Genomic DNA, 12,915 nt, shown 5'->3' on the forward strand with positions numbered 1-12,915 from the left:
CATTCACGGTACACTCGTGAAATGGTTGTACGGGAAAATCCCCACTTCATCGCTTTCTCAGCGATGTTGTGTCCCATCACTCGTGTACCGACTATAACATCACGTTCAATCTCACTGAAAACTTGATAACCTGTCATTGTAGCAGCAGTAATCGTTTTAGCAACCACCACTGACTCTTCTTGTCCTATACTGTATAGGCGTTACCCACAGCAGTTCCGTATTCTGCTTGCTGACATATCTCTGTATTTGAATACGCAAGCCTATACCAATCTCTTCGGCGTTTGAGTCAAGTTGGTCAAGTTGGTCAAGTTGTTAGATACCAACGGTGACAGGTTGCACGAGACGCTGGAGACGTTTCCGGTAGACCTGTTAAAATTACTTGGGAGGACTCTGTGAACGCATTATGTGCAATATCCTTGTCTCTTTCACTGAGAGCTGGCAATCTGAAGCTGTTTCTTGTATCTTCACACGATGAAGATTATTTATATCGTAAGGAACATGCACGCAGTATTATCAACGCTTCTCCATACTTTTGCCTTGCACGATGAGAAACGGTAGAAACTAGCGTCTTCATTCTGCTTTTACCTCTTACAACGGTGTTAGCGCATGCTGCGATCGCAGTTGAAGTTGGGTTGTAGTTTGTATAAATATGTTCGAGGTGCTGATTATTAAAATGTAAGAGTTGAGTGCCACCGCCAAGTACACTGTAAGCTACGATAATGCGATACTCCTTTCACAGTGGACCATGTTTAACATGGTATCATTGCCTTAGTAACTGTAGCCATGTGCTCCTCTATATAATGTAGCCATATACAGTGTGTGCTGTGGTCGGCACAAGCCGCGCATTATCGAAAGTCACCTGATGAAGTGTCCGAAGGGACATCTAGGAGAACAAAACAGAATTACACATAAGATCAAGGAAATCAGTATAATAGTGACACCGTCTGTGTAGCATCAACTTCGGCGGTTAATCCGTTCGTTTGCGGTGTTAAGCGCGTCACGCTAATCTTACTGTCAGCTCAGCTTTGTGACAATAAATCCTGCACATGCAGTGAGCATGGTCGTTAGTCATTACAGCTCAAAAGAAATCTTAGAAATTGCAGTAATGGGGAGAAATACGGCTGCATTCGAAATCAGTGTGACAGGCGAAACAGTAGTAACCAGTGGTAATTACATACATCCGAAAATAAATACACTGTATTGAAGAATATGAATTGCAGGAGAAGACTTGTCTGATTTTGAAAACTATGAACGATCCAGAACCTGATAGCGACGAAACGTTGCTACGGAGCGATGGAGGCCCGTCGTCTGCTTATCTGCCAAACTCACTGAAGAGGGAGAAGTGGAGTGATATATCTTTTGAAAAGACAAAGGAAATAATTTCGTTCCATTATTCCGGGAAAACTAAAAGATTGACCTACAGAACAGTACAGAAACGATATCGTATGGTGCAAGACATACATCATTTACAGTATTTACGTCGCGTGGAAGAGAAAGGGGAGGATGATCAGCACTCAAAACGATCACGTCGTTGAAAAATTCAGGTTGGCAAGAACTGTTCTAGAAGCTAACATTCACGACAGGAATATTCGTGCTTGGGGTTTGGAAAAGGCCCGAGAAATAGGACTGGCTCGATTCAATGAATGTATCCATGAATAAGTTGCTAGGTTTAAATGAAGACGCCATCCTGGCTCACGGACAATAACAAAATGTATAACCACTAAAGCATGGACCGAGCGAGGTGGCGCAGTGGCTAGCACACTGGACTCGCGTTTGGGAGGACGACGGTTCAGTCCAGCATCCGGCCATCCTGATTTACGTTTTCCGTGGTTTCCCTAAATCACTCCAGTCAAATACCAGGATGGTTGCTTAGAAAGGGCACGGCCGACTTCCTTCCCCATCCTTCCCTAATCCGATTAGACCGATGACCTCGCTGTCTGGTCTCCTCCCCCAGACAATCCTACCCAACCCAGTTAAAGCATGGAATACAGATAGTGATGCGAATGAAAGATGTGGCGAGTTCCGCAAGCACACGGTGTGCTTAATAAACACAATCAAACGCATAGCGATTTATAATACCGATCAAAGTGGTATACGGAAAGAACATCACCCATCGCGAACTCCACATTTCAAGGGAGAGATGTCAGTAAGAAGTTGGTCGTGGCATGATCTTGCAACAACTCACTCTTAAACCATCCAACCCGTTACGTTGGCCAATGGATACGTGTTTTCAAAGCTGCTAATAACTTACCAGAAACCTAGAGGTCAATTTGGAGTGCGAGTAGTGCAACACATGCTGAAACAGTAAATGTGATTCCAGTTGCCTTGAAATCCGGCCTAATCACTAGACAAATTCTGATGCAATTCTTTCAAGATGTTTATGTTGTGGTTGGCAGGAGAGGCAACACCGTGTTACTAGAGGAGGTCGAAAGGCACGCGATTTAGCTCACGCAGGCTGGCGTGAGGTCTCGAACAGGGGAAATTAGAATTTAGAAACAACGGACGTAGCTGGTGGAATACTTAACTTTGATCCATTAATGACGAACGTCGCTCTTGACATTACATGATTCACAATATCAATAGTAACTGATAATGGCGCCTTGCTAGGTCGTAGAAAATAACGTAGCTGAAGGCTATGCTAACTATAGTCTCGGCAAATGAGAGCGTAGAAGTCAGTGAACCATCGCTAGCAAAGTCGGCTGTACAACTGGGGCGAGTGCTAGGAAGTCTCTCTAGACCTGCCGTGTGGCGGCGCTCGGTCTGCAATCACTGATAGTGGCGACACGCGGGTCCGACGTATACTACCGGACCGCGGCCGATTTAAAGGCTACCACCTAGCAAGTGTGGTGTCTGGCGGTGCACTACAGTTTACTTCCCATTTGCAACGAAAGAGTCTTCTTCTAGTTGATTCGTTTGAGATATATCGTGATATGTCTCATATAAACGCTATTCGGCCGCATAACACGGTGTATACAGTCAAGACCTTACGTCCTGGTTACACACTTCATATTCAGCCCTGTACTATTCTTCCGACAGTTCACGATGTGCGGAAGCCGAGTGAAGATCACAGTATCCTTAATGACTATCTATTCATACCATCGTCGAGGGATTCAGTTTCGTTGCTGATGTGTGTTCTTCACAATCAGTTCTGTCCTCCAGTCTTCGCAGACTTTGGACGGCACTCCTGGACCGTAGCTGGATATGATGACTTCAGATTAGAGATGTTTCAAACACCACACGAACGTGTTTTTAATGTTCGAACGCAGTGTGACTCGGAATACTGCTTCATGCAGCCATTTATGAATTATTATTATCGTATGCATCAATTACAATAATACACATTTAGCAAAACAAAGAAATATATCTAAAAAGGAACATGTGAAATTATATATAGTAAACAAGTTTTAAAACGGCTCCGACTACACTCGGATGTTGATGGACTCGATTCAACTGAGTGCCTCGTGGGATGCTTGATGGAGCTTCTAAATGCCACCAGGGAAGCGTCTGATTGAACAGTCATTCCCAATGTGGCTCATTGTTTGGGTGTCAACACAGTCACACACACGGTCAGTTGAAAATCCCCACTTGTGCATGTTGTATTTGCACCTACCCTCTTCAGTCCGATATCTGTTTAACTGCACCCACACCTCCCTTGGTTGGTGGAAACCTGGAACTGGAACTGTTGGATTGTCTACAAGTTTCTGCTTTCGGGTTCTTGTAGCTTGCCACTCACGTTTCCACTCTGCGTCCTGGTCGAATCCTGTGGATAGCATTTGGACTCCCATTTCATATGCTGGTCTAGATTTGAGGCGTTTCCTGGGCAGTGATAGCAAATTGTCATGAAGAGGGATCGAGTTGCTTTCAGAAACTTGCTGACAGAGGTTGTGAAGAGCAGCCTTTCGACGGAGGTCAGATGGACGGATGTTTGAAAGCACTGGTAGCCAGAAAGTAGGTGTAGACCGGACTGTACACTAATTACTCTGATAACTGAGTTCAGTTGGACGTCTACTTTCACTACGTGAGCGCTTCCGAGGCAATCTGGTGCACAGTATTCTGCTGCAGAGTATACCACTGCAAGGGATGCTCCTCGGAGAACTGATGTGGTTGCTCCCCATGTACTGCCTGCCAACTTTCTCACAAGGTTCACTCGTGTTTGCATCTTCTTGGCCAAGCTGGAAAGGTGTTTTTTGTATGTGAAAGTTCTGTCCAGAGTGACTCCCAGCTGTTTTGGACTTTCGTTGTATCTGACTGTGCCACGAGGGCCGAACTGTGGACTGATCTTTGCTGATGAAAGACGATTAGAGAAGTGGAACAGGCTTACCTCGGTTTTAGAAACATTTGGTCTCCGTCGCCATGAATTGCTCCTACTATGATAAGCAACTATGTTTCCCGCGCTTTATACTCTGTGGTCATGTTCATCCTAGTGAGCTTTTTTCAAGAGCTGTTAGCAGCCTACTATTTGAACTCGGCGACTGAAAGTGCGTGTGATTGTCAGGTGCAGTGTAATTGTCGATGGCAAATATTGTGTGCGTATTTGTAATGTACATGTAAAACTCTTACAGAGAAACCAAAAGTTTGTTAACAGCTGCGATCGCAAATTGCGCTAACTCCGTCGTTCGTTCCGCCCATGCTAGTGCGTATCCTAGCTCGTACTCGCCCCACCACATTTAAAGTGACAGTGATGTGTGCTGGTGGCGTATCTTGAAGAGTTTGGCAGATGAGTGGCAGGCGGTGACCTCCAGGCTCGTTCCTGCCTCGGCTGCCTGTGGCAGTCTGCCAGCTCTCGTGACGAGCGTGACACACCGCCCTTGGGTGTGCCCAGAGTACGTCGTCTGCCTGCGTAAAAACAGTTGTGGCTTAGCTAACTACCGGCCTCCATATCAACTGATACACATCAATAACAGACACTTCGTTTCCTCCGAATAAATAAAACGTCATCGGTTTACTTGGCACGTAAATCACAGATACAGGAAGTGGAGAAAAATATGCAAACACCACAAACACAAGACATCCCACGTGTAATACGGTGTAGGAAACCGGTTGGCATTCAAAACAGTTTCCAGTCGTCTCGGAATGGATAAATACAGGTCCTAGTCTCCTTCGCGGCGTGGAAACAAAATAACGGTTTGCAACATCGTTTCCATTATCGATGGCGGGCCTCTGGTTTGGAGCCGAGAGGAAGGATTAAACCAGAGGCTCTGTGACGATCTGGAATGGTATTTATCGACCTCCGCTATCGTGTGGAGAATTGTATAACCCCTGCCTACAGGTCAGTCGTACACTGCACACAGGAAGCGGCTATTAGGGTAGAAGAATATGTGTCGTCTGCAGAGGCGGAATTTTTAGGATAAAGAAATACCTCGACAGGGCCGATAAGATTCGCTCTGATTCAGGCCCGGAGGAATGGTATTAAAGCGCTCATCATGGCAGATAGGAGAAAGAAAAAGATAATATAATACTACTTAATTGCAGCAGCGTATATGGAAAGATGTAGTCTCGCTTACAAATGGAAACGCCACCTACTTAGTATTAGGGACAGAAACGTGGCTGAAACCAGTGGTTACTAGCAATGAATTCTAAATTTCAATTGGAATGTACAACGCAAACGTTGTTTCATCGTCAGTAGTGGAGGAGTATTTACAGCCTTAAAAATACGGTAGTTCAAAATGGTTCAAATGGCTCTGAGCACTATGCGACTTAACTTCTGAGGTCATCAGTCACCTACAACTTGGAACTAATTAAACCTAACTAACCTAAGGACATCAAACACATCCATGCCCGAGGCAGGATTCGAACCTGCGACCGTAGCAGTCGCGCGGTTCCGGACTCAGCGCGAGACCACCGCGGCCGGCTCTAGATAGTTAGGTTGACCAGATTTCAAAGAGAAAAGAAAAACGGTACACTTTGTTTACACCTGATTTCATTGCTACATTTACGCTTACCTTTTTTGTCAATTGCCTTCGTATTTTGAAATCGACAATAGACCTATGTCGATGCAGTAGCTTAAAAATTCACAGCAAGAATGTATCTCCATTTTGTAAATTGTAAAAAGGAAATGGATCTACTTTATACATAAATAAAAAATCTTTCTTCAGAAATAAAAAAGACACATTTATATCCTTTTATTGTAATAGCTTCAATATATTTTTTGCAATGTTTGCTCACTTACTAGTTATTTAGGTACGATTTGTTAAGCATAAAAAGTATGTAGTATTATTAATCAGTAATCAGACAGAAATTGTACATTTCATATTAAAATTTAAGATTTCTTTTTATTGCAAACTGTTAGGGCAAGTATACATATGCCAAACAGTGTTCAATAAGCGATGCTAACACACGCCACATCGCACACATTCTAAACAAAATTAGCATCTATATACCTGCAGTACCGTTTGGAGAAATGGTTGAAGTGATGCTCCTCTATACATTCTTAGGTTTTGGTTTCACTTGTCTTGAGGGCCGTAAGGTGTAAGGTCGCCAAGTTAGGGGCTGGGGTACGAAATACCTTCTTTTCTACGTATCTCTTCCTGTTTCTTTCCGCCTAAGACAAGTAAACCAAATGCGGTAGACTTACATACTGTGAAAATATATATTTCTATAATGTTGTAAGTCTAGGAAACTTATTTTTCGCAAATACTCAATCAAATGAAAAATGTTATTGTACGCACTTAGTTTCTCGATTATAAACCGTGAGAATTATAAGTCACGAATGATTTTCTCGGGACACCAGGACATTATGTGAAAACCAGGACTGTCCTGGCAAAATCGCGTCGTCTGGTCAGCCTATAGGTAGTTCCCGCAACAGACTCGAAATTGGTTCGCTATTTACTTTGCAATGATAAACGAACTAATTGATAGCACAACAGTAACTATATGATGGCTACTATGCTGCCCACAAGTGCGGTTATCATAATCACAGAGATCGGCTTCGCAAATAAAGTTAATACTCAACGCGGTGGCTGATGGGAGACACCGTAAAGACATTTCCCATTTACAGTCGCTCCCATCATCCACCGCTCCGAGTGTCAACTTTGTTTGCGCAAATATTAAATGATCCTCGCACGACACTGTGTGAAACCGAGTTCTTGAAGGCTGTAATTCACCATAGCGACTGGGTGATCACAGTCAAAAATAAAAAAAAAACCTGTTTCAGTGTTGTACTTTAACCTGACATAATGAAGGTCGCAGCGTCGAATGTTGCGAATTTTTTTCTGAGTCTAATCAAAAGAGTTTGACTATCGGTTTTATTAAACAAATTGGTTCAAATGCAATTTTTTATTTCTAATTTTTTGCCACGTCATATTTATCTTCGTATTAACTTTTTTATTTGGTCTTATTTTCCTACCTCTCTTTGTTTCTCATGAGTCTGCCTGTGTCGTGTACTACCTCTCTTTGTTTCTCATGAGTCTGCCTGTGTCGTGTACTACCTCTCTTTGTTTCTCATGAGTCTGCCTGTGTCGTGTACTGCCTGCAGCCAAGTGCCAACGAGGACTGTTCATCGGTTGGTGGCGCGGTAGCTCATGCACTAAGTGAGGATAGTTTCGGATAACCAATGACAGCAAGAAATTACATTTTAAGCTTATCCGTTACGGTTTTTTAGAGCTCGTGACTGTTAACTGAATGTAAATAAGTTACAGAAAACTGCAACCAGTCACTTTTTTGAATAATTATGTTTTATTCCATGGACCGGTTTTAGAACTTTTTCCAGGTTAAAAATAAATTTACATCCATATCGAGGTAAACAATAACCAAGGCGATACATTAAAGCGTGTTCCATCTTCCTGTCACAGAGCCAGCACCCAGCATTATGCTAGAAATAATTATGTAACTTCTAGAAACGATCTGAAGATGAAGTTGAAAAGATCGAAAATCGGTTCATGGAATAAAACATTGTTGTTGTTGTTGTTGTCTTCAGTCCTGAGACTGGTATGATGCAGCTCTCCATGCTACTCTATCCTGTGCAAGCTACTTCATCTCCCAGTACTCACTGCAACCCACATCCTTCTGAATCTGCTTGGTCTCCCTCTGCGATTTTTACCCTCCACGCTGCCCTCCAATGCTAAATTTGTGATCCCCTCATGCCTCAGAACATGTCCTACCAACCGGTCCCTTCTTCTTGTCAAGTTGTGGCACAAACTCCTCTTCTCCCCGATTCTATTCAATACCACCTCATTAGTTATGTGATCTACCCATGTAATATTCAGCATTCTTCTGTAGCACCACATTTCGAATGCTTCTATTCTCTTCTTGTCCAAACTATTTATCGTCCATGTTTCACTTCCATACATGGCTACACTCCATACAAATACTTTCAGAAACGACTTCCTTGCACTTAAATGTATACTCGATGTTAACAACTTTCTCTTCTTCAGAAACGCTTTCCTTGCCATTGCCAGTCTACATTTTATATCCTCTCTACTTCGACCATCATCAGTTATTTTGCTCCCCAAATAGCAAAACTCCTTTACTACTTTAAGTGTCTCATTTACTAATCTTATTCCCTCAGCATCAACCGACTTAATTCGACTGCATTCCATTATCCTCGTTTTGCTTTTATTGATGTTCATCTTATATCCTCCTTTCAAGGCACTGTCCATTCCGTTCAAGTGCTCTTCCAAGTCCTTTGCTGTCTCTGACAGAATTACAATGTCATCGGCGAACCTCAAAGTTTTTATTTCTTCTCCATGGATTTTAATACCTACTCCGAATTTTTCTTTTGTTTCCTTCACTGCTTGCTCAATATATAGATTGAATAACACTCCCTTCCCAACTACTGCTTCCCTTTCATGCCTTTCGACTCTTATAACTGCCATCTGGTTTCTGTACAAATTGTAAATAGCCTTTCACTCCCTGTATTTTACCCCTGCCATCTTTAGAATTTGAAAGAGAGTATTCTAGTCAACATTGTCGAAAGCTTTCTCTATGTCTACAAATTCTAGAAACGTAGGTTTGCCTTTCCTTAATCTATTTTCTAAGAAAAGTCGTAGGGTCAGTATTGCCTCACGTGTTCCAACATTTCTGCGGAATCCATACTGATCTTCCCCGACGTCGGCTTCTACCAGTTTTTCCAGTCGTCTGTAAAGAATTCGCGTTGGTATTTTGCAGCAGTGACTTACTAAACTGAAAGTTCGGTAATTTTCACATCTGTCAACACCTGCTTTCTTTGGGATTGGAATTATTAAAAAGAGTGACTGTTTGTAGTTTTATTTAATTTATTTAAATTACAGTTTGCTCGTACAAGTTAGCTGTAATAGAGGTAAAAAAACGATCGTGATTTTAGATTTTAGTCCTGCTGCAGTCTGTTGACCACAGTTTTCTCGTATATACTACACATCACGAGGCTGTGTTTAGCCTAGGATATGAAGAGGTTGGCACAGGAAAGGAATTCGTGGCGGGCCGCATCAAACCAGTGAGTAGACAGATGACAAAAAAAAAGAAAGAGTTTAAATTCAGGATTAGACATAGCGTGTCCTGCAGCATTTCAGTCATTGAACATTCAACATCAGCTGTCGACAGAGCACCTTGCATTTCCGACATACCTCGCGGCGGCCACTTCCACCATTGCTCCGCGTTACACATTAACAGCATTTGTGGAGTGACTTGCCGTGTTTGTTTGTTAGCTATAACCGAGAGGTGCCCGGCGGCCGACGTGGTTACACCGTAGCAAGTGTCAACTATCAAGTAGTTTTAAACATACCATAGCTAATATTTAATTACATTTAGGGGTAATGGTCACAGAAAGATTGAGAACCACTGATGTAGGACATCCGTCAGCATTCAAAATAGCTTCCAGTCGTCTCGGATTGGGTAAGTACAGGTCTTGGCTAGTTTTTAAAGGAATCTTATAACATTCTTCCTGCAAAATAGTAGCAAGCTAAGGTAACGATGATGGGCGTGAATAGCGATAATGCACCCTTCTCTCCAAAGTAGACCACAGAGTATCAACAATATTGAGATCTGGTGACTATGGTAGCTAAGAAAGACGCAAGAATTTACCCTCGTGCTCCCAAAGCCGGTCCTAGATGATGCGAGCAGTAGGAACACAGTATCACCATCGCGGAATAAACATTGTACCGTGAGATGGACCTCATCAGCCAAAATGGTCACATAATCTTTGACATAATGCAAACTTGCAGAGTAATCATGGGGCCCATGGAATATGGCAGTGAAAATCATCACCGGCAGCCGCTCCCCCTCACCCCTCCCATTTTTCACTTCTGGGACGTAAATTCGGCCAGAAGTTAGAAAAAGTGTGAAACAAGACATATCTATATATCTAACTAAATTGCATTGTTCCAGTGTTCCATTCACTGAACACTACACTGCTAGATTTATTTCAGAAGGCGACCAGAACTATTACCGAGACATTAATGTAGGCATTACAAGGTATTTTAATAAATAATACAATAATAAAACACGTTCCTTAAAGGGTACTGCGGCATATTACACCCGCAGAAGGCGTGGACTGAAGGAGCGTTACATTGAACTACTGGCCATCAGACCTCCTTTTAGAACACACATGTCTTACAAGAACCAAGGGGCCACAGACGGTGCTCCAGGAATCGACTCCTGAGGAGGTCCGGAAACAAACACTTTCGCGTATGATGAGATAGGCAGCCAAGAGTTGCATTCACTTTACAATCTGGTAACTCAGACTAGTGGCAGTCTAACGAACGACTAAAGATAATATTACTGAAGCTACCTGACGTCCGATAACCAAATGCAACTATGGAACAATACGCCAAAGCCGGAAACCGCGGTCTGCTTTACATCCCCAGAATACTGTGCTTAGAGTGCCTGGAACGAGAAAGGAATCACTACCACCTGAGTAGATGAGTCACTAACCGGCCTACAATCTAGAAAGCTATCAAAACTACACGCCTTACCGGGCAGCAGCGACAAGGCGAGGTATCGTACACTGCCGACACACACACTAACCCCCAGGGAAGGTAACTGGGGCGTTAGCGGCCACCACGCAAGGAAAATTACCGTTCGTTGAACTTAACAAATTGTAACAAGTTGAACGCAGTAAATAGTAATAAGAAGTCGAAAGTTAATCAGATCCGCCTTTTCCAAGCACTCCACTCGCTGCTCTTCGCCTTGGCGATACTACGAGCAGCAAAACGAACCCAAGTCACTGGAGAATCGCGACATATCACAATGGTGGAGGTTTCCCTACTCGGATTTAAATGCACTCTTCTTAAAGCCTGCTGTACCCTGTTTACGACGAGGTGGTGCACCCTTGTGACCACAGCCCTTCCATGCGGCAGTCCATGTGTGCCGACAGCGGTCCCGGCGTGTTCTGGCTGAAGCATGGTTTCCCTGTAACGGGTGTTTACAGCAATGATAAGTGGTTTCGCCATTACAGCTCGCCCTGCAGTTCTCTACTTCCGGAACTCCTTTCGTGTTGTTTTGGTGTTTACAAGGTTTTCGAGTACAGCATGCAGTTCTGCAGTTACTTTTGCAGCTCTCATCCCTTTATTTTTCGTCACAATCCTCTTCAATGGCCATCCGTCACGATCAGTCAACACACGCTTTTGTCCGCATTGTGACTTAGCCGATCATGTTTTTCAATTTTCCTGTACGTGGTATAAATTTTCGATACCGTGCCCCTTGAAACACCAAACGCGTCGGTTCCCTTGGTTACGCATGCACCAACCATACGAACACCGGCAGTTTAGCTCAGTTCCAATTCGCTTAGCTCTGACGTAACGCACTCGTGACTGTACGAACACTGTTCTGACCACGAGTGAGACTTGGAACGCGTTGAGGATACTCCACAGGTGTCGTTTGTGGTCAAATACAACCGCGCTAACATCTGCGTTTATTTTCAAGCAAGCATTTCGCACTTTATTCCACATTTTGGTCCAACCCCTGTTAGTCCATTGCTGTCATCAGAAAGAGAAACTGACTGTCGCGAATGTAGGTGGTAGCTACATTTTAAGCCAAAAACGTACAAAGAACATAATATCAGAGATGTGACGCCCACAAAGAACTGCTGGAGGCATACTATCTGACAGGAGAAGGAATGCTGAAGTCAGACGAACTGGAAGTGAATGGTAAAATGCGCAGGTTAAGAAACACAGGAGCAGCTGGAAGAACTACGCCAAAAGAATAGAAAACGATAAAAAACCAAAATTAATTACGAATTATTCCCCAATCGGTAAAATATCTTTAACAAGGCTCTGGAAAAGGTGGAGAGATCAATACTTTCTACTAAGAAGTCGTAAAACGCAAATATCTGATACAGAGATGATGATGATGATGAAGTCCGCCACTAGGTCGACTTGCTACATACCATTTCGAATTACGCTTGTAATAAGCTCCCAATCGTCGGGGCAAATGAGGACCCGAGCCTGCATGGACAACGGGAAGGATAGATAATCTGTAATAAGCTTACCGGAAACTGCTATTTACTGTTTTTGCAGAACATGCAATGTATCACATTTGATTTTGCACTGTCATTTCATGCGTTACTCGCCAGAAACTAACGAGTTATTTGCAAAATTACACTTTCAACACTCTGCATTTAGTATCTATTGCTTTCGTTTCACTTTCGGAAGAAACCATCAATTTTTTTATCTTTTTCTGTTTTCCTTCACTCATTTTATGACGACGGTTCTCATTTTCTGGAGAGTTAAAACATCAATGTAGTCAAACTGTCGATCACAATCTAATAAGAAACGACGCCTAAGAGTGCATCGGTGTGGCTGATAACTGGTTGCACAATCGACTCGTCTTCGGTCTTTTCCTCTAGCGAACACATTCGCCATATCTATGCCTGTTAGCTGCACAAATCTCGGTGCAAAGACATCGCTATTTTACCACTCTTTGATATTTTCGTCTCTGTCTCTTCACAAGCAGGAATTTGTTTCACAGGATCGATCAGACGAGTGGTAGTGTCTTTTTCCTCGC

The sequence above is a fragment of the Schistocerca gregaria genome, chromosome 5 (genome assembly GCF_023897955.1).
Source record: "Schistocerca gregaria isolate iqSchGreg1 chromosome 5, iqSchGreg1.2, whole genome shotgun sequence".
NCBI classification, from domain to species: Eukaryota; Metazoa; Arthropoda; class Insecta; order Orthoptera; family Acrididae; genus Schistocerca; species Schistocerca gregaria.